Genomic DNA, 25,045 nt, shown 5'->3' on the forward strand with positions numbered 1-25,045 from the left:
CTAAACTCAAGCTTAATAGATTTTTTTTCTTTTGAAACAAATACTCTATTAAGGAAGAATCCTAGAAGAGAAAAATATTTTTGACTTTTTTTTTTCGGAAGGAAATCTAAAGAATAAACCGAAGAAAAATATTTTGAATTTACATTTGATATCCCTGAAGAAAGACTTCGAAACGAGAAATGAATAAAATAAAAAAATATTTTTTTGGATTTCGGTTTTTGATTACCTAAGAAAGAAACTTTAAAGATAAAGATGATGTATGTATTTTTTCTTCTATGCACAATGTCCTAAAGTTCTTGGAAAAATAAAAGAATATTTTTTTTTCATTTTTCATTAATTTCCCAAAGAAGAACCTCAAAAGAAAAATCTTTTTGGATTTTTGAGATTAATACCATAAAGAAAACTTTTAAAAAGGTACTAAAAGGAAATTCTTTTTTTTTTGAATTTTTAGTCTTAATATACTAAAAGAAATATAAAAACATTTTTTATTTTGATATTAATTTCCTAAAGGAAAAATCACCTCAAAGGGAATTATTTTTTCTAGAATTAGTATTCTAAAGAAACTTATAACGGAAATGTGAAAACACAAAATTTCTTCTTGGTTCTTTGATTTATAACACACTTTTTCAATACGAAAATAGTAATTACAATAACAAAAAACTCGACATTACTGTACAAAACTAGAAGGTAAAAGAAAACATAAAAAGAAAAACAGACTCAAAGCACAAAAAGAAAAATTCCCTTAAGCAACTCCTGAATGATCCTGACTGGATGGTCTTGGGATGTCTGTCATGCTCAAACTCCGGTAAGTAGATCCACACCTGTATGAGAAAACTTTAAATCACTATGTGAGACAATAACACTCGCTACTGGACACATGCAAGACATGATTGAGGCTATTTTTGCAAAATGACTTATTTAGCCAAAAAGTGGCTAGAAGTGCAAAATTTGGCTAAGATCACGCAAAGCCAAGACCCTAAGATTTACTAGGAAGACCGGACCCTATGTGGGTTGCCTACGTATCACGCCCTGAAAGACAAGAACCAGGTATGCGTAGTTCGGACAAATTGGATACGGGCGAGAAATAAAAATAACAACTAAATTCAGAGAAGAAAAAAAATATTTTTTTGTCTTTTGTTTTGAAAAAAAAATGATGAAACATCTAAAAATCTTTTTGGATTTTCTTTTTTTTCCATTTCTTTTTAAAAAATATGACGGAGAAAATGCAAACTCTTTTTTTTTAAAAGGTGTGCAAGAAAATTACAACTGGGCCCCACTTACTTTATTTTTATACTTCAACCTCTTTTCTTTCTCATTTTTTAATTTTTCCATTTGTCCTCAACTATCATTGATCCGCCAAATGACCCTTTTACCCTTGAAGAAATGCAACATGTAGCACATAAAATGCATCAAGATAGTCTGTTATTTTGGGTACACCTGTCCTAAACGGACCCAACCCCTGTGTTGAGTCCCCAAAGTCAGATGCACGTGATGTAAACAAGTGTTCTTACTAGGGATCCGGCATGAGACTATGTTATTCTAGGTTTAAAAACCTGAGTTTATTTGTTCTAGACCTGGCTTACCCAATCGAACAGCTCGAGCCGAGGGGGGTAGCATACCGGGAATACAAAAGCTTACCGACTTTGCAACTTGTCCGAACCTCATTCTAAAATTGGGATATAACTCTAACAGAAAAGAAGTCACACGAAGTGCACACTTCCTGGATGATTTAGAAGACTCAGAGAGAGGAGGGTTTAGTAACAATTTATATACAGTCCAAATAATATCAAAGCGGTAAAAAGAAATATTTAGCACATTAGACCCAAACATGTAATAAAACCAGATAATAAATAAAGCCAAATATAATAATTATTCCAAGCTCGAATTCTTGAACCCAGAACCAGAGATTCTGGGTTTGATCCCCAGTAGAGTCGACAGAGCTGTCACACCTCCTTTTTACCTACACCCCCGGAAGGGAGTATATAAGGGAGTTTTTCCAATTTAAGTGACAATCGAAACGAGATTATTTATTTATTAAAAATTCAGAGTCGCCACTTGGGATAATTTATGGTGTCCCAAGTCACCGGTTCAAATCCCGAATCGAGGAAAAAATTGCCTCTGTATTACAGTCCGCGAACCAAAAATCCGGGTAAGGAATTCTATTAACCCGGGAGAAGGTGTTAGACATTCTCGGATTTTGTGGTTTTAGCATGGTCGCTCAACTGTTAAAATTGGCCTATTATTTGATTTTAAAACACTTTTAAGCTTATGTGCATTTTAACTTTAAACCGCTTTAATTATTTTAAAGGAAGTTTTCAACGTCATCTAAAACGTGTCACGCCACATGAAATGCACCCGCGATCTGCGACATATTTTATTTAACGTTGTTCGTATTTGGATTTGGGTCACATGAAATGCACACCCGATTTTAGGAAGGTAGTTTTAAATAGCGCGCCTAAAGCAACTACGCACTTTTAACTTTGCGATGGCCATGAAAAATTCAACTAAATGGCGCGCCTCGATGTCTAAGGATAAAAATGTTAAGTGAGGGCCCTGGGTTTTGAGGTTTTATTTGGCATGGCACCCCTTAAATTAGTTCAAAGGATTTTAACTCAACTAAAGCAAACTACGGACATTCATAGATTATTTCTTTCTAAGTTGAGATTGTTGGAAGGAAATCAGACACCATATGTACATAACAATTGAAATAAAAAATTAACTAATAGATATTGAAAATTAAACACCACATATACATGAAGCTTTAACTGCTACTCCAAACATTTTATAAACACGAACACCGATTCTTAAACAATTGTTTTCATATAACCAAATCACCATTTCTCAAAACTGATGGTTGTACCATTTTTATTGTGTCATGAAGCATCTTTGCACAACAAAGACTGCTAGCCTCCAATTTAGTCCAAAATTATGAGTGAGATTTGCATAAGACAAAAAAAAAATGCGAAAATTTCATTTACAGTACCTAATTTCAAACTAAAAAATAATAATTTAAACTTAAAATAACCAAGCAAACCGCAACAGTATTCTTATCAAAATTGACGATCAATGCTATTGTGCATACACTTTCACAAAAGAAAAATTCAATCAACGAGGATAAATGAGCAACAAACATTCTTCGGAATTTTAAACACCAACACTTTGCTCAAAACGATTAATTTATTCATTGTGCGAAAAATTCTGTGCCTCTACGAATGCTACACAATGCAACGCAACTCGATTCATTTAAAAATTACTCATCAAATAAAAAATAGAATTGGCGTGATTAATCAGTGCGCAGAAAAAGAAAAATCTTTATGCTATATATTTGAAGGTCGATGATTCAGCGAGAGTGGAAAAAAGAAGTTGCTTACCTCTCGATTCTCTACAACAGGAACAACAGCTTTCAAATTCAACTCAAACCCAGAAAGTTCAACTTCAATTTTGAACTATATTTGAGTACAAAATGGATTCAAGATCTTATTGTCTTCCTTCTTCTTTTCGTTTTTTTTTTTAGTTTTTTTTTTCAGATTTGGATCTCCCCTTTTCGCTATCTACGTGTGTGTGTGCTAGTGAGATAAGAAGAGGAAGGAGGAGGGGTCTGTTATTTTCAGAGAATTGGGGGTGATAGCTCCTAGAATTTTTTGTTTTTTTTCTCTTTTGAGAAGATGAGAGCGTCGTTTTTTAGTGTAAGGGTCTTTTTTCGATTTTTTGTCTAGCCCCTCCTCAGATAATGTGTATTTAGGGTATAAAGAAGGAATGAGTTAATGGGTCAATGGTCTAGGCTGGGTAGGTATAAGGTAATTGGGCCATGTATTTGTTCTTTGGGGTGGCCTAATACACCAAGACTAAGTCAATTTCTTTTCCCCATTTTTTTTCTTTTATTTTTCCTTTTCTTTTCTTTAACTAATTAAAAACATAAATTAGGCTATTTTTGTATAAATTAAATTTTTTATTTATTTTTAATATTAAAACAACTAATTAACTTAAAACTAAAGAAAAAATTCTAATTTTTAAAGACTAAAAGATAAATATGTAAAAATCAATTTTTTAGGATTTTTCTATGATTTAAAAATGTTAAAAATGCATGAAATGCAAGTAAATAGAGAAAAATTCCTAAAATTAATGAAAATTATTTTTGGTCTATTTTTTAGGAGTTATTTTTATGTAAGGCAAAAATCACGTGCTCACAGCGGGCATCGCACCTGCGACCTCCCACCGCAGATGCGGTTATGACAGCAACAAAAATGCTTCAGCTGCCAAAACTCAACTCCAAACTTTCCACCAACCATCCAAAATCACCCCGAGGCTCCCGAGAACTCAACCCAAAGCACGAACAAGTCATATACCACCATCCAAACTTATACCAATCTTTAAAACACCTCAAACAATATCGAAACAACCAAATCACATCAGATTCAAGCCTAAAAATTCTAAAAACTTTCAAATTCCGCTTTTGATCAAAAAGTCTATCAAACCACGTCCGAATGACCTGAAATTTTGCACACACATCCCAAATGACACAACGGACCTACTGCAACTCCCAGAATTTCATTCCGACCCCTATATAAAAATCTCATCTATCAACCGGAAAACGCCAAAATTCCAATTTCGCCAATTCAAGCCTAAATCTACTCCGTACCTCCAAAACACATTTCGATCACACTCGTAAGTCCCAAATATCTCCTGAAGATATCCGAACCTTCAGAATTCACATTCGAGCCCTTTTTTCACACAAGTCAACATCTGGTTGACTTTTCCAACTTGAGCTTACTCAAAAGAGACTAAGTGTCTCAAACCTTACCAAAACATTTCCAAACCCGAGACAACCAACCCGATAACACATAATACCACTGAATAAGACAATAAGAAGCAGAAATGGAAAAATCGGAGCGGTAACACATGAAACGACCAGTCGGGTCGTTCAATCTTCCCCCTCTTAAACAAACGTTCGTCCTCGAATGGGTCAAAAAACACACCTGAAGCCTCAAATAGGTGAGAATATCTACTCCACATCTCCTGCTCGGTCTCCCAGGTAGCCTCCTCCACGGGCCGACCTATCCACTGCACTTTCACTGAAGTTATATCCTTCAACCTCAATTTTTGAACCTGACGCCCAAAATAGCTACTGGCTCCACATCATAAATCAAATCATCATCTAATTGAACCGTGCTGAAATCCAAAACATGAGACGGATCGCCAATATACTTTCGGAGCATAGAAACATGAAATACCGGATGCACGCTCGACAAGCTGGGTGGAAAAGCAAGCTCATAAGCCACCTTCCCAATCCTTCGAAGCACCTCAAAAGGTCCAATGAACCGAGGACTCAATTTACTCTTCTTCCCAAAGCTCATAACACCCTTCATGGGTGAAACCTTCAACAAGACCTTCTCACCAACCATGTAGGACACATCCCGCACCTTCATGTCAGTATAACTCTTTTGTCACGACTACGCTGTACGAAGCATCTCTTGAATCACCTTTACCTTGTCTAAAACATCCTGCACCAAGTCTGTACCCAATAGCCTATCCTCACCCAGCTCAAACCAACCAACTGGAGATCTACACCGCCTTCCTTACAAAGCCTCATATGGAGCCATCTGAATACTCGACTGGTAGCTGTTGTTATAGCAAACTTTGCGAGAGGTAGAAACTAATCCCATGACCCTCCAAAATCAATGACACAAGCGCGCAACATGTCCTCCAATATCTGAATAGTGTGCTCGTACTGCCCGTCCGTTTGAGGGTAAAAAGCTGTGCTCAACTCAACCTGAGTACCCAACTCTCGCTGCACAGACCTCCAAAACTGTGAAGTAAACTGAGTGCCCCTATCTAAAATGATAGAAACTGGGACACCATGCAAATTTGAACAATCTCCCAGATATAGATCTTTGCCAACCGCTCTGAAGAATAGGTAGTACACACATGAAGGAAGTGCGCGGACTTGGTCAGCCGATCCACAATCACCCAAATAGCATCGAACTTCGTCAACGTTCGTGGGAGCCCAACTACAAAGTCCATGGTGATGCACTCCCACTTCCACTCTGTAATATCCATCTGCTGAAGTAAGCCACCATGTCTCTGATGCTCATATTTCACCTGCTGATAATTGAGACACCGGGCTACAAATCCCACAATGTCCTTCTTCATTCTCCTCCACCAATAATGTTGTCTCAGATCTTGATACATCTTTGTGGCACCCAGATGAATAGAATACCGCGTGTCACACCTCCTTTTTTACCACCCGAGGGTGGGCATAAGAGAGTTTTTCCAATTAAAGTGACATTATTCGAAATGAGATTATTTAATTTATCAGAGTTGCCACTTGGGATAATTTATTTGGTGTCCCAAGTCACCGGTTTATTTTAAAATCCCAAGTCGAGGAAAATTACCTTTATTTAAAAGTCTGCGAAACCAGAAATTCTAGATAACGAATTCTGTTAACCCGGGAGAAGGTGTTAGACATTTCCGGGTTCCGTGATTCTAGCACAGTCGCTTGAACTATTAATAATTGGCCTATTAACTTATTACTACACGTTTTAAACCTATTGAGCATTTTTAACTTTATAACAGCTTTTAATTGTTTTAACCGCTTTTAATTGTTAACCGCTTTTTAGGATTTATGAAATTATTTCTTGAACAAGTTACGATTGTCGTACACTTGTTTGTTTTGGAACACACCGCGGACCACGCTACATAAAATGCACCCGCGATTCACGACATGTTTATTTTATTAATTTTCAAAATTGTTATGATCGGGTTACATGAAATGCACACCCGATTTTGGGGATTAGGTATCACGACTATACCACGGAAATCGTACCCATAATCGTGATGATTTAATTAGTCACTTACAAGCTTTTATTGAAATATATAAACATTTGAACCATGAACAACTACAAATTCTATCAAGTAAGCAACATCGACAACACTCAAGGCCATATTTGCATTTTTAGCTATTAAATGGGACAAGTCCTCATTATTAGTAAACTAAAATGAATTAAAACAAGGATCAAGACTTGAATAATGGCCTAAATAATCAACCACATTAAGCTATTGAAATAGTGATGCTTATCCTAAGTTTATAACAAAGACTACGCTTACTGCAGTTCGCAAAATTGTATAAGATTTATATCCATACACAATCATCTAGCAATAAACCACAAATAATCTGGAACTTCACTTTTAACAATTTTGACAACCGTTCAGGAACCTCCTCGGGTTCGGTATATCCAAGCAGACTCCCGACAAAGAAGTTGATGCCAAACGGATGGAGGTATTATCCATGTGCTGCGAACGGAAGGAACGACTCGAGATGCTACCTACCTTGCAACAATAGGGAAATAGCCCGAGGACAACACCCTCTAGGAACCTCCAATGGAACCAGATTCAACAAGGCACAACTAGCAATGAAACCTCGCCCAGCCGAGTACGATTTCAGCATTGCTATACCAAACATCATGATCACCATAAGCGAAATCGAGAATTCCAGGCAGCTCAAACCTATTCGACCAAGACCCCTTCAAGGGAACTATGGCCTAGCGCAGGAACCGCAAGGCGCACGCGGTCACCGGCTCAAAAGAACGACAACTGTGCTATTCAATAGAGATCGCCACCAAGTATCATCGAACGGTCAGGCTCGGATCCAGCTCCAAGAGAGGAAGGAGATTGGGAAAAATGAAGCTGACAAGCCACGGCGTATTGCCACGACAGTAAAGGGGCAGCGACACCCTTCAAAGATCCATAAAATGCAGAGTGAAAGGGCTCATCGCCGGGGAAAGACGGGTCCTGGGAATATACCCAAAGGACACCCTTGCATCCAAGGAAATGGACACCAAGACTTCGCCTCGGCCTCGTATTAATGCGATTGGTAACCCCCTCCCTTATTTGACCTATTTCAAATAAAACATGTGTTCATGAGTGCAGATGGTTCGATAAATTATAATGAGATGTCAGGCCAAAGCCAATGGGGCGGTTCAGACTAATGAACCAAATCACTCCCACACCTCGAATCCTTGATGGATTCTAGACGACGATCGCCACAACAATCAGGAAGGCCGCTCCCTCCATATAGCCCGTCTAAGCTCGGGCTAGAACGGCGAGCCTACAAAATACAGACGTTTCATTCAATTGACAACGGGCGCATCGCCCGGAGGTGACTTCGACCACACTCCGCCAAATGGATGAAACTCCACGACAGAGGTGGGACTAAAGTATTCGACAAGGAGCTACATGCGACGAGAGGAAATCCCTCACCATGTGACCCATCACCGGCATCAATGCCTCTACCCTCGAAGGGATCAAAGGGTGAGCAGAACCATATCTTCGGCCAAGCATGGTTGAACACAACAGAAGGCTGTATTAAGGGCTCGCACCTCAAAACGGCCAAAACATACCAGACCTTGAAACGTCGCCTACACATCCCGCAATAGGGAAGAACTACTCCGCTCCCTTGTTGTTTCTTTTCTTTTACTAACCTATGTGTAGGAAGTCAGCTGAGGCATTCATAAGTTCTAACTCCACTCGGAGATCCGAGGCCTCTGCAGGGCCTGTCATGATCTCTTCCCTCGACCGGACTTCTAACCTAAAGAGGGTCCCGCTAGCAAGATTATTAGCAGAGCAGCATACCCCCCAAAAGAGGATTCGACGAAATAGTGGGCCTTTTTTCTACAGTCAGACGACGTGCAATGGCCTTCTCTTAAGGACACCGCCCCCTCGGAAGGGCCAATAAATGGCAGACTAAGTTTTATAATGGAATCATGTAAACGAATCAGATGATTAGAGGAGCCACACCCACGCGGGCCAAGGTCACAGCAACCAAACGACATGTATTTATAGCCTATATTTACGCCAAACAATAAAGAATATCTTTTCGGTATTTCATACTCCGAAAAAGGCTATTTTGGCATATTTGCAGCAAAGGCCTCTCCGCTAAATACGTCCCGATATACTCAGAGACTTAGGTAGTTCAACACCCACATGACCCCAGTGTCGGAACCCCGGGCTCACAAAGCCCTCACAATGCAACTCCGAGTTCACGAGAAGCGGTCTTCAAGCTTAAACAAACTCGATGACTCGGAGACTGTCGCCAATCACCGAGCACTAGAAAATCCAAAACTGTAAGACCCCTAGCGGGCAGACTCGGCATAACCAGATCTATTCTAGATCATACAAACTGTAAGACCTCAATAGGCATGACAAACTGTAAGACCTATATAGGCATGACAAACTGTAAGACCTCAACAGGCATGAAAACCCCAAAGTTTAGGCTATATATCGCATTTGTAAGAATCCCTAAAGGGCATACCCTCGGTGTAGACACCTAAACTATCGCTTGGGATCAAAAATTGCTACAGCCAAACACACATGACTACGGTCAAAACGGCTGATACATCCAAAATAATGCGACTCGAGGATGCCCGATTGTCGCTAAAAATCGTAGGCCACTACTTCGAATATACTTTGAAAAGAACCAATTAAAACAAGCTTCCCTTAACAAGAAAAAACGAGCTCTGACCACGTCGACTCCAAACCGCAAGAGCCTCGATCTACTCGACCTACGAGCTATGAACCTTGCGAGGTGCTCGAAATATCAGCGACAACGACTTGAAATCGAGGTTCCTCTGGAACTGACGACGGGTCAGGCAAAAATACTCTAAAAAGACCTTAACAAGCGGAAACAAAGCCTACAAAAAAACCCACGGGCAAAAATAGCGTAAGAGCCATTGTCGCCAGCTAAGCAAGCCTACGGGCCTCATATTGAAAGGTCTCTACAACCAAACAACATAAGAGCCATTGTCGCCAGCTAAAATTTTTTGACAACTTGAGGTTTAAAACGAGCTCGAATCGTAACCTGATTTGGAGATCGGATCCAAAATAGTTAACTATGCAAGCCTCCAGGCCATATACTGAAAGGTCTCAACAACCAAATGGCACAAGTGCCACTATCGCCGGCCAGGAAATCAAGGAAATTTAAGGGTCGATTACAGCTCGAATCGCAACGCGACTCGGAGACTGGACCCTAAAACTGCAATATGCCTAATGGCATGAGTGCCACTATCGCCGGCCAGGAAATCGAGGAAGTTTAAGGGTCGATTACAGCTCGAATTGCAATGCGACTCGGAGACTGGACCCAAAAACTGCAATACGCCTAAGGGCATGGCATAAGTGCCATTATTGCCAGCCGAGTAAATTGCTGGGCCACGTGCCCGTAGGGTCACTTCGACCTAGAGCATAAAGGGCCATCATCATCCGCCCATGCAGGCCGAAAAGAGCTTGAGGGTCAATTGAAGCTCGAGTCACAATGCAACTCGAAGACTGGACCCAAAACAATTGGAACGGAAAATTCCCAAGGGTAAGAGATAAAAATGATTACTACCTACCCGCACGAGCACACAAAATTCGAGGACAAGAAGGCTCGAGCCAGAGCCCGACTCGGAGACTAAGCCTAAACAGCCGGTCCAAGCATAGAGGCCCTAGCACCTGCTTGCACCAAGGATCGCACTTAAGAGCCCTCGAGTCTGTCCGATTCGTTTTGGACCTGTGAGGACCTCGCCAAACACCAAAACTAGCCTGCCCGATCGAAAGCAACAATAGAAAAAAAGGCATACCTTACGTATATCAGAGGCAAAGAGGCAAAATGGAGAAATCTAAAGCGACAAAATGGCAAAGTCTATACTCTGCGCTAAAGGGATACAATTTGTCAAATTCACCCTCCGCAACATCAACAAGAAATAACCGAGCGTCACGCTCGTCCGCCCTTGCTCGAGCCAATTCCTCCGTGAGGATGAAGCCCCTTGCACTGACCTCCTCAAGTTCCTCTCTTCGGGATCTTATTCCTCGATTCTATTCCCCCGGTTGAGGGATCGCTTCAGCTCGGTTTGGGCATCGGCAACATCCTTCATACGAATTGCCATCTCATTATCAGCCTTGGTTTGGCTTAGTGTCGCTTCTACCCAGATATTAATTATCTCGACTCTAACCTTCGAGAGATCAGATTCGAGTTTTCCAATCATATTCGCTTGAACTTTGGCATTGTCATGAGTCAAACGGAGTTGGACCTCGAAGGCAGGATCCATAGCCGAGGCACTCATCTCCTCCAAAGTTCGAGCCTGCACTTGAGCTTTTAACTCCCCACAAACTCTGACACGGTTAATGTCGCCTTTTAAGTACTCCAAGGCCCCCGCCTTTCTCTGCAACTGATACGACAAAAGGGGTTAGCCTTAAGGTTAGAAAGGAGAGAAACACATACTACAAAAATTTACCTGCTCCATCAAATAGCTCTCATAGTTTGAGCTCCGGTGCACCTCATATCGCTAATGTTGCAACTCAACTTCCTTCTCCTCGCTAAGGAGCCTAAGGGATTCGCCCTCATCCAGAATTTTCTGAAGCTGGGCCCCTTGATGGAGCAGATCAGACCTAAGCCTATCACAGGCATGCACAAGGAAGGTTCAATAGAGGGAGGAGGGCACGGGGCACATGGAAACTGTACATGAACTCACCACAAAGTGAAGCCGATGGACTTCCTCGAAGTTGGAACATACTCCTATTGATCTTGCCCTTGCGGCCCCAGAAGAACCAACCTCGGGCACGACATATTCGCTCAAAGGAACCGCCGGCCGAGAATCAGGCACTCCGAGAGCAGCGGACCCGGGCGATGCCCCTTCCTAAAAAATGTGAGTCCGACCAGCACTACTAAAGGATCCATCACACCGCGGGTGCCCCATCCCAAGGAATCGCCCGATATCTGCAAACGGCGAATCCAATACAAATGGAAGGGGAAAATATTACCTCAGGTATACGAAGACAAGGCAAAAGCAGCATACGCACATACCTTGGTACTGCGCTCCCCATCCGGTACGAAGTAAAGCTCGCTACCTACGCTCATCATAGGACGAATGGGTCACCAGCTTCTGACCCAGCCGGGCAGATCTTGGACTTCACCCGGCATCCACAAAGTTGCTGCAACAAGGGAGACAACATTATTACTCAGCTGATTTTCACTATAGGCGAAATCTGAAAAAGCGCCAAACGCCTCACTCACGTGCATAATTCCACCTTTCAGAAAATGGCAAAAACTCCACAGGGATAATGTCAGTCGTTCGGACCCGGATAAACCAACTGGCCCACTCTCGATCCCCGCTTTCCTTGTCATCAATAACAAAGGGCGTGGACGAGCGATATCTCAGAGTTAGTAGGCCTCAATGATGAAAGGGCCAATATAGCCTGACAAGGTGATTAAACGTGAATTTAAACCCGACCTTCTCCGTGAAGAACCTCATCATCAACGCCATTCGCCAAAACAATGGATGAACCTGTGCCAGGGTAACCCGATACTTCAAGCAAAAATCAAGCACAACCCTATTAGGGGGGCCAAATACGAAAAAGTATAGGTATACACTCAAAAATCTATCGGTGGAGTCCACAATGCCCTCATCTGGGGAAAGCACCTGTAGTGTTATCCCCTCACTCCACCCACAGTATCTCCTTTCCATCTCCAGGTGTTCCTCTTTTATCAAGGACGCCATCTCCAGAGCGAACTCCCTCGGTTCCTGAGCACCAGGAGCAGCACCCCTCGTCCCCTACCGGATCGGCCCTAAAGTGGTTTCCATGACTATGGTGAAACTAATAGGTCAAAGCAAGCGTGCGCACTAACACTTTTTGTGCCTAAAGAGATGAAGTACCCTGTGCCAAAGCAGAAAGGCGACTATCTAAAAATAGTGAAGTCTTGCAAAAAAGCCGAAGCCGCCCCACATATATTCGAGAAGCAACAACGATTCAGGCCCCGGGAAGCCAACAACCTCGATACAGATCGATGGGTCAATACCCGATCCAGGAAGCATCCTTCAATGAGGAGTCAAGACTCGAGGGGCCGTTCGTATTATCTCCGAGCTCGAGATAGCACTCTACGTCAAGAACGCCCGGCCCAAAGAAGTCGGACTTCGGGAAGCTTTAAATGCCAACACTTGACGCAAGGCAAGTACCTGGTCTCGTGATCCCCTCTTTCTGAATAGAGGAATAAACACAGAAAGCTCCGATTACGAAAGCTCCACGAAGGTCCGAGGAAGCGCCCGAATACAAGCAAACTCCTCAGTATAAGTCTATCCTATACATTCTAAAGGGGCTATCTACATCAAGATCAATAGGAGCCCCTGGGTACCCGAAGATGACCTTCATCCAGGGTAACATTCCCGAAGGCCCCAGAATTTGACGCATGATATCCATACAACTCGGAGGGCCTTGATAGCCTGGACCTATCAGATCAATCCAAGATTGGTCCAAAGTACGACGATGGGTTCAAATGAGAGCTATGCCGATCAGCAGAAGATAGGGATGGACGCCCGCACCCAAGCCTGATATCAGTAGCCAGCAAACAACAGAAAGCATTCAAAGGGCCCCGAAGGGAATGAGAGCATACAGAAACAAAGCAAAGTTCGAAAGCAAAAATCAATGGGGTATATTCTTATTCATAAACGTTTGTGTACAAGCAGCCTTCGAGGGGTCTATAGGAGTCTACGCCCAAAGCGAAGGAACGGAAGGATGTACATGCGATGAAACCCGGTGCCCGATCCACCCTCGAGAGTCCATCTCCGATATCAGCATCCTCGGGTGCCGCACCCTCAAACACGTATCCTCGAGGGTGACTCCTTCGATCTCCACCTCCCATAGGTTCCTAGCTCAATCCCCCGAGGGATACCCACCGGAGAAGATGAAGAAGAGGAAAAGGAGGGGACGTAGAGGAGACAGAGAAATGAAACATGGCCCGTCGAAGCCAAATGTTGAAGATTTGGAGGGCCCCAGCCTCAGCGGCTGGTAGTGCCACTTTATCCCATGGGAAAGAAAAAGCCCTAGGTATAAAGTGCTACACCAGGCCCGGGTAGGAGAGTGAGCAGCGGTGCACAATCCGAATAACTATCTACATAAGGTAGAAACTGACTCCCCGTCCATCATCACCTCGGCCCAGCAGCAGCAGCAAGAGCCAGCATACCGACGACCACAACAACAGCGGAACAACACATTTATGTTTGATGAAGGGAAGCCCCGGTAGAAGGCCACAACACAGTCTAAGGAAACTCCTCCAAACAGCCTTAAGGTCAAAGCCCCTAGCATGATGTTCAGGGGTGAAAGAAGATGATAAGAAGGGAAAGGCAAGCGAGCCAACGGAAGCACTAGGATAGAAAAGGCAAATCCAAGGCAATCCCATTTATAATAGATTACGACACGGTTATCTAGTCTTTGGAAGGCTGACCGACGAACGCAGTTAATTTATCCATGGAAAATGGAGCCGATGGCGGTACCTTCACCTTAAAAGATGAGAATCAGGAGTGCAATGAATGAAGTTGAAAAGCATGAGCATGTAGATGTCCAATCACTGCGAAGCTCAAGCTAGGAGTCGCATCATCGGTACGTCGTCGTCGAAAGAAGCTCAAGGAGTCAAGTGTCAGAATCATTTCCCATCTCTTTATTATGGGAAATATGGAGACTATCTGTATGTGGCGAAATTAGAAGACTTGATTTCTTGCTATCGGGACATTTCGGAAGCATGCCTCGGGACCCCGAGGGCGGGAGGCCGCGACCAAGTTCCTGACCTCGGGACTCGTTGGAGCACGACTCAGAGGAAATGAAGACCAAAGCCAGGACGAAGAGGGGAAGCCCCCAAGGCACATGGCTACGTCTGACAGGCCTGACCTATCCAGAGCCTATGCTGAGGCATCATGTCAAACCATCCCATCTCCGTACTTTGTGTTTAATCTCCACATATTTGTACCATACAGTGTTCCCTCGCCTATATAAGGGGAACCCATACCACTTTGTAAAGGGTTGATGTTGCTCCATTTCTCCACTAAAGCAATAATATCTCTCTCTCTCTCTTTCTCCTATTTTGTTCATTCTCACTGGCTCGAGGCTGTTTTAACATCTATTGTCTTCTTACTTATTTCATGCTATATTGCGCAACTTTGACCGTAAACAACCTTGCTTGATCGTATCCTTAATTGTTATCCTATTCCCAGTTGCCCCCAATAGCTCGAGCTCGATTCGAGTCCCGATCACGAGGTCCTTATCGACCGGCTTTGCATCCGGGCAACAGGCCCCTTCGGTTTGATTACTGCCTTGTTTTAGCTCGCATTTCATTGTTAATCTTCATGTTCTTAGCATCAACTGCTCTAACAACTACCTTGGGAATAAATCACGTATTTTTAGAATCCTATTTACAAATTTAATTGTTGTTACCATTTTCACGATAAATAATTTCCTTATGTTATTCTGGAACCCCAACTCTTCTCTATTCTCTTAACTAGATCTCTGAGTACTTAGAAACCATAGGTTGGAATACATGCCGCCGACGATGCCGCTATCATTCCCGATTTACTTCATTGATGTAACTCTTTAGTTTTGTCCATGGACGCTATGGAATATATATGATACAATCTTCTAACAATTAATTCATTTATCTATGACCTGGGCTCAATTCTTTCTTTTAACTTATACCGGAATCTTCTACAGCTATATGGTTGTCAACATATATGCTGCATGGATAATACTGTGAACTCTTAAGTGCATTCATAACGTAACCAACTCTGGATCATTCATCGAATGATTCTCTCATTCCTTCTCAGTTTTTATTAAACGTAAGCCATTACCTTTCCTGATCTTTCTTCCCCCTTATTGGGTGCATACTTAGCTTACCTTAGCTCTTACGCATGCTGGAGGTTTCATGCAAATCATGTGATTTCAAATACTACTTTTAATTTTACTTCCCATTCATTAGTCACGGTAGGTACCACTTTCCTTCGGAGTACTTACAATGTTGTTGCAAGATTGTTTTTACATGGCCATTTCCTCTTTAGGTCATTGTGCTTAGGTTGAAGCCTTCTTTCTTATCTTCTCAGCTATTCTTTTGTTGTAGTACTTAGGGAGAACCCTTGACTCTCGTAAAGCTGTGAGCTTATTACAGACCTTTTCTGATGTCCTTACTTGCCTATAATCATCTGCAGTTGCTTACTTCCATGCCTTTGTGCTTATATGGTTGCTTCTGAACTGATATTTTGACTACCTTCCCAGTGGCACTTTCTTTTATTCCCGTAACACTCATACGGTACCTTTAACTACCCCGACTCTTGTTTGAATATATCTCAAGTATTATAATGATATTCTCCGAGGCTGAATTCTCCATATTGGGTTCTACTATGTTTATCTTACACGATCTGATGACTCGTCTGTAACCTCCTGTTTAGCCATAACTGAGATCTTCCTGACCAATTACTAACTACTCATTGGCCCATTCTCATATCAATATTCCTCGTAATCTTTATTGGGTTATTTACTTTGTTTTAACTTACGTCTCGTACTGGCTCCTTATTTATTAATAACAGCTCGGGCAGGAACCTTTACTTCCTCTCCTTGACGTCGTGCTTGCACAATATTCTTGAATCGAGTGTATCTGTAAGATTTGGATAAGTGCCATCTCATTCCTCTTTCATTTATCACATTCTTCCTTTACTATTTCATAGTCACTAGAATCACTTATTTCTGACTTAATGCCATATTACTCCATATTCCCCCTTTAGGGGTGTACTAAAAGCTAAAGCCACGAGGATCTACCTATAGATGTTTTACCTCTTCATCTTTGGCATCGTGTCTCAACATCAATGATCCTTACTCGCCTTGCAACAATTCTTCTGTACCAAGGATGAAAAATTCCGTTACTCGTGAGGGTGACACTTAGCGTAACTAGAACATACAGTCTCTTAAGCTTAACTTTGCTCACATTGCTTACTCTAGGGAAGCGTCTCCCAGAATGACTATTCTCTGAATTCATCGTGAATCTTTCTATGGTCCATTCTATTACCGCCGGAACAAAATCTTAAATTCCCATGATGCCGAGTACTTTCCAATCATTCAATCCCTAATTCATATTTAGTTTATCTTGTTTACCAGTCCATACTGATTTCTGTTACTCTAGGGATTAACTCTTCCCTATGGTAGTCACATTGGAGTCACGAATTTATTTCTCGAAATGAGGATATAGCCTTATGGCCTATACTCTTTCGTTGTCTTAAGGCCCATCACCTTTCGTCTCTTCCTTCATTTGACTATAGGTTCTATAACACTCTACCGTTTTCATCCATGTATCACACCTTATTCATAATGCTTTCTTATCCCTCTTCTCATTATTCTTATTCTTCTAATATTTCTGCATATCCCTTTTCTTGTGAAAACTTCAATACGACATTTTTTCACTTTTAGCTTTCCTTTGCTCCATCCAGTGGCTCTTCAAGTTGCTTAATGTTCTCGCTTTACTAGGGACACGAGCAACACTAAGGTAATATTTATCCCTTCAAGGCTTATAGTGCATGTTTTTGTAGCACTCATATCTGGTTGGACTATTTTAGAGTGCATCATCTAGGTGTCTTATAAAGAGATCTATTAGCACATTTGCAATAGCCTTCGAAAATGTCAACTGACGCAATCAATTCATCTATCATATCTTCTTATACTACTTTTGTTAATCCCCATAGGGCATATCTGGAAGGGGTGCGACCAATTGTATATACTTCTGTTACTATTGAATATAACTTAAAAAGCTTATGTTCCTTTGCCTCAATTATAAACGATGTTAACCTTTATTAACTGCGCGCCTCGTACCCTTCTTCATCTTGCTTCTTTTGCTTGTTGAAACTTGTATTTATCTTTTTAATCTCTCATTATCTTTCACTATATAGGTGGATAGGCATTCTTGCCTTAAGGCTCCTTATCAAGAGGCTTACACCTTTCAGTACGCACATGATCTGCTGATGACCTCATATTTACTTATCATTAGCATGATACAAAGTCGAGTTCCTCTAATTCAACATTTCCACAGATATATCTCTTATCGATCATCTTTCTGAACGTAGGCATCGTCTTATTACGAATAAAAATAGAAGCTCGGGACTTGAATTCTTATAAGTGAGCTCTACCATACGATCTAGAGTAAGAAGAAAGAGTGACATGCTTAAATGCCTTGTAGCCTTTATAATATGGTGCATGATACACCCATAAACAAGACTCTACTAGACACGGCTTGTAGACATCCCTAGGATAGAACTGCTCTGATACCATTTTTGTCATGACCCAAACCGATGGGCCGCGACGGGCACCCGTTACCTTACTCAATCGAGCACCAATGTAACGTATCTTTCTTATTACATCATTATATACATGTGACATACGATCCTAATAGGCCAACATAATCATTTATAAACTCAAAACATAGGCCGACAAGGCCGTACAATCTTTCACATACACGACATATGTCTACAAGCCTCTAAGAGTACATAAATATCATAAAGGTCGGGACAGAGTCCCGCCGTACCAAACAATACACGTCTAAATCATACTAACCAAACAAGCAACTTCGAAGCAAATGGAGCGCACCAACATCTTCCGCTGAGCTATAGCCTACTTGGAGGGCTCTCGACCTGTCTATCGGGACCTACGGGCATGAAACGCAGTGTCCCCAGGCAAAAGGGATGTCAGTACGAATAATGTACCGAGTATGTAAGGCACATAAATAAATACATAAGAGACATGGAAGAAATACAGAGTACATGACTCAACCTGTAAGTCTGAATAACTTTGTAAATCATAAATTACTTTAGCGTCATGTATGTCATGTCGTGCATAGATACATGTTTCATAACATCATCAGCCTCTGAGGGCATCCCATCATATCATATCGGCCACTGTGGGCAAAATCATCATCGTATACCAACTGATCAGGTGGTGGTGCGTATATAATGCCATAACCTTTCCCATATCCTATATATATATACATACATACATATATATGCGTATATAACGTCGTTTGAATACATACATATATACGCGTATATAACGTTGTTTGAATCATATTTTAGCCACTATGGGCAACATCATCATCATATACCAGCTGATCAGGTGGTGGTATGTATATAGCACCGTAACCTTTTCCCATATTCCATATACATATATTTACATATATACGCATATATAACTCCATATGGTCATGGGTCAATGCACATGAATGCAATGCATGAAAAGTACGTTAATAAAATCTTTCGGAATTTCATAAGACCATTTTGTCTTTGTGCAATATCATAAAGTAAACTTTTTTTTTTCTCAAATTTCATATTTTTCTGAGACCCATGAACAAATGATAAAATATTATGACACATGGAAATTCAGGAACATAGATATCTCTAATACTTCTATGAATAGAGTCATTTATGGAATTTGTACATTTGCACGTTTCGTTCGTATCATATGGATCATGCCAATAAAAAGAAGGGATAGCCTTAACATACCTGGAGTAGGGAAAACTCTGTCTAATAATTCGTTGGAAAACCTTAGTTGATTGAACAAAATTTTTGCTTTTGATTCTTCAAACTTTTGAACGGGTTTGTTTCTGACTTTGTGAAGCTTTTCTGGAACGAGAATTAAGGTTCTGCATTTCTTGAATTTGAATGAAATGCTTTGGAAAGAAGCTCATGACTTCTAACATTATCTTTTTATCAAATTTAGTCTTCTAATCTTTCAAAGTAAGAAGGAAAACTTTTCTTGCTAATTGGAATCTTAACGCTACTACCATTATCCCAAAATGAATTGGACAACAACTCTTTTATTTGTTTAATTCAAATACACTATAGGTAGCCACCTAGGATAGTTAATTACTTAGTCACTTAGTTTGATTAATTTAATGGTTGCCACGTTTTTGGCAAGCTGGTCTTATCCAAGACTTCAAATAATCCATCACCACTTATTAATTAACTAGGTAATGTCCCGTTACCTGGTAATTAATCAATTACCCGCAAAATTAAAAATTATTCCCACTTACTTAAGATATTACTCACTTTTCATATATCTTATACACCTTACTATCATGACCATGTAGTACCTTGTAAGGCACTAGTCCATAAATATCTAGTATTTTAGCTCAGGCAGTATTTTATCCCAAAATGCCAAACTTTGACAAAATTTATTTTCTTAGACTTGCTCCCCCTTTCACCTTCATGAATTTACTAATCACTTGTAAAATAGCATAATCCTTATAATCCCCAAATAATCTTTTCCTTGGACTGATGTCAATTACCTTATGATAAATTCAATGTAAAATATTGTAGGGTGCAACACTGTCGTAACTTATTACTGCATAGTGCAACATCACAGTAATGTAATACTGCTGGGTAGAACACTATCATAACTTAATACTGCAGGACGTAATATTGACGTAATTATTACGGGGTGTAACATAACTAACTTGTGATGCTCTTACCACAAGCCACTTTGTCACTCTACAGTTACAAAGGCTTTTACTCACTATAACTTGTAATAACACTTATTACAAGCCACTTTGTAACTCTCTAGTTACAAAGACTTTACAACTCGACTAACTCTAGCCAAGACACAAACTTAGAGGGTTTGTGATTTTGGGTTTCCTAAAAATAGCTTCTAAGAAAGCAAGATAGGAGTTACAATTGAAGAAAAAATAACAATGACTCAAAAAAACTAAGGACTTAAGATATCTTTAATCTTGGATCCGGTCCTTGAGGTTGAAGCAGCTTTGTTCTTGAGAGAGGTTGTTCTTGCACTTGAGAGAATATTTTCATTTTTGATTTTGCAAGTCTTGGGGGAGGATGTTTTCTGCCTTGCACCAGGTTTATAATGCAAAAGACATCACAATGGTGATATCAAATCTTGGTTAGTACATACCTTTTCCCAAAGGGAAGTGACTGCTGCACTGTCTGCTGAATTGTTGCATGTACAGTTGTAGGCAGTCACTTTCTGCAGTTGCTTTCTAGCTGTATAGTTGACTTAGACTTCTGTCAAGGGAACAACAAGGTATCAGGTCCCCAATCTGGTTCCTGTGAATCTAAAGCACACTGCCCAGATTATCTTGAGTCGATTAACTTGAATGATTGTACCAGGCATGCTTCAGGTCCTTTATCTGGTTCTCTCATGAAGTAAGTTATTTTACCTTCCTTGATTGTATTTATACTTGTGTGACATCACTTACAATGATGTAAGCAAGGTAGGTAAAAAGCCTTCCACAGAAAGTTGACTGTTGCACTGTTCCTGTACAATAGCGTCTGCAGGCAGCAACTTTCCTGCTAGAGAGTTGACTTCATATAGTCTACTCGGGAACTTGTAAGGACCTGTTCTCTCAGTTGTTCCTTCCACTCTTCCTCACTTGAGTCATTGCTATCAGCTTTGAGTACCAAGTTCTTTTCTTTCTTTGGTTCTCTTCTTTCACTGTCTATCTTCCTCTTCGTCTAGTAGGTCTTCAGATTTCCAACCAGCTCTTCTATGGTCAGCTCCTGCAAGTCCTTTGATTCAGCAATATCATTCACCTTGCTTTCCCAAGGGCTGGATCCTAACATATAACTTTGTGATCTTAGGGTCTTGTAAATATGTAACAGGTTTCTTATCTGGTTCTGGATGGTAAGTTTGTTAGATCATCAAAACATAAAGTAAAGTACTTGTGCCATTGTAACCTATCAATATACGAGACACAGTAATAACAGAATTAAACAGATAAATACGGGAAAGTGGAACATGCTGAGGGGAATATCGAATTCTGATAGTTATAAAGTTAAGAAGCAAGGTAAATATCAACTTTGAACCAACAGAAGAGATAACACAGTAACAAGTGCACGACATCACCCTTCTTGCTTTTACTCTTGTCCTCACCATAGAACTCAACAAAAACGGTATGGCATCACCCTTCCTGCTTTTACTCTATCATGATCATGGCACGACATCACCCTTGGTGCATTAACGCTCACAGAAATATGGCACGGCATCACTCTTCGTGCTTTAACACTCACTGAATATGGCACGGCATCACCCTTCGTGCTTTAACACTCTCTCACATCACCCTTCGTGTTTTACACTCTTCCTCACCCAAACAATAGAAATAATAATATCCCGGCAAGGGAATCAACAACAGAAACAATAACATCCCAGCAAGGGAATAAACTATAACCAATCTCGTTTCAACAGTTAACATCACAAAATAAATCTCAACTTGAGTCAATACTCAACAATGGTCAATTACCAAGAAAATATCATATGTCTTGTTCAACATAGATAATCATCAACTTAAGCATGTATAGTACATAATAAGAATCACAACAGTCACAGTTTAAGACTCGCTTGCATGCTCGACACCAACGTATAGATACTCATCACCATGCATATACGTCGTACTCAACACTAACACATAGCAAATAAGACAACAACACCTATTCCCTCAAGCTAAGGTTAGACCAAATACTTACCTCGATTCCACAGACAAAATCAAGCCTCAGTTACCGTTTTACCTCTCGGTTCCACTTCCAATCCTCTTGTATCTAGTAGTAATTTACTTAATAACATCAATAAATGCTAAATAAACCAATTCTAATGCATGAATATAGATTTCCCAATATTTTCACCAAAAAGTCTGTCACGACCCCAGTTCGCCCTCCGTGAACTATCGTGAAGGCACCTAGTCTCTACGACTAGGTAAACCTAACAAATGCGGAAAAGAAACAATTTGGGGAAATAAAATAATATAAAACCGAAATAACAAAATGAAATAGTGTTTAAGATGCCGCCTGGCACCTAACAGTACAAGAATCTCATCCTAACACTTCTCAAAATCCGGAACCTCATGAATCACAAGTTAAGAGATACATAAGAAGCTCTAACTCGAGCAATGTCTAACAAAAAGGAAAATATTGAAGGGCTATACTATTATAGAAAGATAGAAAGGGACTCCTCGGTCTCTGGACGCGGCAGATATACCTCGAAGTCTTTATGGAAGCGCCCCGCCTCAAGGATGATAAGACTGAGTGGAAGTACCTTGTGGACTCCGATATCTGCCGGGAGCTCTCAACTCGCACTGACAGGATCCGCAACGCCTGAATCTGCACACGGGGTGTAAGGAGTAAAGTGAGTACTCCAACTCAGTGAGTAACAAATGTAAATAAAGACTGAAAGCAAGAAATCACGTAAAGCACAAAGCATTCTATAATGAAGCAGTAAAACCATTTCAAAATCAGTGAATCAATGAAAGATAGACAAAATTCTTATATCAAATTAACTTCCTGAAAAGCCTTTTTCAACAATTAAGCAGGTAATTGACAGGCAATTATGAAAAATAAACAGATAAAGGATAGCCCCTCGGGCACAATATCAACAAATCTGCCCCTCGGGCAACATCTCAGAATAGTACCAGCCCCTCGGGAAACATCTCAGAACAATACCAGTCCCTCGGGCTCAATCTCACATCACAATGGGTAACCACGCTCACTGGGGTGTACAGACTCCTGGAGGGGCCCCTTACGGCCCAAGCGTAATATCAAGCTACCTTGTGGTATCATCACTAGGCCTTCGGCCTCATATCAATCAAGTCACCTCGTGGCGTTTATATCTCAGGCCCTCGGCCTCATAATTAGTATCAAATGTTTCCTCACAACATAGGCCCTCGGCTTTACTCAGTCAAAAATCCTCACAAGCCACTCGAGCAGTAGTAAAACATGTTTCTCTGCCCAAAATATCATTTAAAAGACCATTTAAGTATTAAAATAGAGTAAACATGACTGAGTACGAAAACAGTGAAATATAACATGACTGAGTTCAAGTATAAAGTCAAAACAGTGAGGAAATACCAGTAAAAATCCCGAAGGGTTCAAATAATTGGCACAAGGCCCAAATATGCCATTTTGCTCAAATAATGATGACAGCAAATAGATTTCAGTGAAATACGCAGTAAAATAATCATTCGGGATGGACTAAGTCACAATCAACAATAGTGCACGACCCCACGCTCGTCATCAAGCGTGTGTGCGTCACCTCAATATAGCACCACGATGTGCAAGTCCAGGGTTTCATACCCTTAGAACATCATTTACAATCATTACTCACCTCGAACCGGTCAAATCTCTAGCTCGCGATGCCTTTGCCCCTCGATTTGGCCTCCACTAGCGTCGAATCTATCAAAAATCAGAACGAAGACGTCAAAATATGCTAGGGGAACAAAGCCCAAGTGAAAATAATCAAAATACGACACAAATCCCGAAATTACCAAAACCCAACCCCGGGCCCACGTCTCGGAATTCGATAATTTTTTACATCAATAGATTCCTCATCTCACCACGAGTTCATACATATCAAAAGTTCCAAAATACGACCTCAAATGGTCTTTCAAATCCCCAAGCAAAGGTCTAAGTTTCCAAGCCCTAGTTTCCCTAATTTTCACCCTTGATTTCCATGATTTCTAGCTCTAATCCATGTAATTATAGCATAGGAACGAGTTTTTAGGTCCAAATTCCTTACCTCAATGAAGTTCCCTTGAAATTCCTCTTTCAAATCGTCCAAAAAGCTCCAAAGCCGAGATAAAAATGGTGAAAATAGCTAAAATTCGCGAAGGCCACAATTTATACCTTCTGCCCAGACCTTTTCGCATCTGCGTCACAATACATGTTTCTGCGGTACCGTATATGCGGCCACATAACCGCTTCTGTGGTTCTTCACTTAATGGACCAAAATCCATTTCGATCACACTCCTAAGTCGCAAATCACCTCCCGAAGCTAACCGAACCATCGGAACTCACATTCGAGCCCTCTAACACATAAGTCAACATCCGGTTGACTTTTGTAACTTAAGCTTCCTCAAAAGAGACTAAGTGTCTCAAACCTTACCAAATTCATTCCGGAATTGATCCGACCAACCCGATAACATATAACACGGATAAACAAAGCATAAAGAAGAAGAAATAGGGAAATCAGAGCGTTAAATCATGAGATGACCGACCGGGTCGTCACATCCTCCCAAACTTAAACAAATGTTCGTCCTCTAACGAGTCAAGAAACATACCTGAAGCCTCAAACAGGCGAGGATATCTGTTCTGCATCTCCCACTCGGTCTCCCAGGTAGCCTCCTCCACTGGCCGACCTCTCTACTACACTTTCACTGAAGTTATATCCTTTGACCTCAACTTTCGAACCTGACAACCCATAATAGCTACTGGATCCACATCAT

At 40.9% G+C, this 25,045-nt stretch overlaps 1 long non-coding RNA gene across 1 annotated transcript; it reads right to left on the reverse strand.

Annotated features, from left to right (window-relative positions):
* Window positions 1-576: 576 nt before the first annotated feature.
* LOC142182735 (uncharacterized) lies at window positions 577-3,775 on the reverse strand. The gene is made up of 2 exons (XR_012711747.1): window positions 3,372-3,775; window positions 577-821 (listed from the first exon to the last, which is right to left on the reverse strand). It is a non-coding gene; the product is annotated as an uncharacterized LOC142182735 (long non-coding RNA).
* Window positions 3,776-25,045: the final 21,270 nt, after the last annotated feature.

This window comes from Nicotiana tabacum, chromosome 7 (genome assembly GCF_000715075.1).
Source record: "Nicotiana tabacum cultivar K326 chromosome 7, ASM71507v2, whole genome shotgun sequence".
NCBI classification, from domain to species: domain Eukaryota; kingdom Viridiplantae; phylum Streptophyta; class Magnoliopsida; order Solanales; family Solanaceae; genus Nicotiana; species Nicotiana tabacum.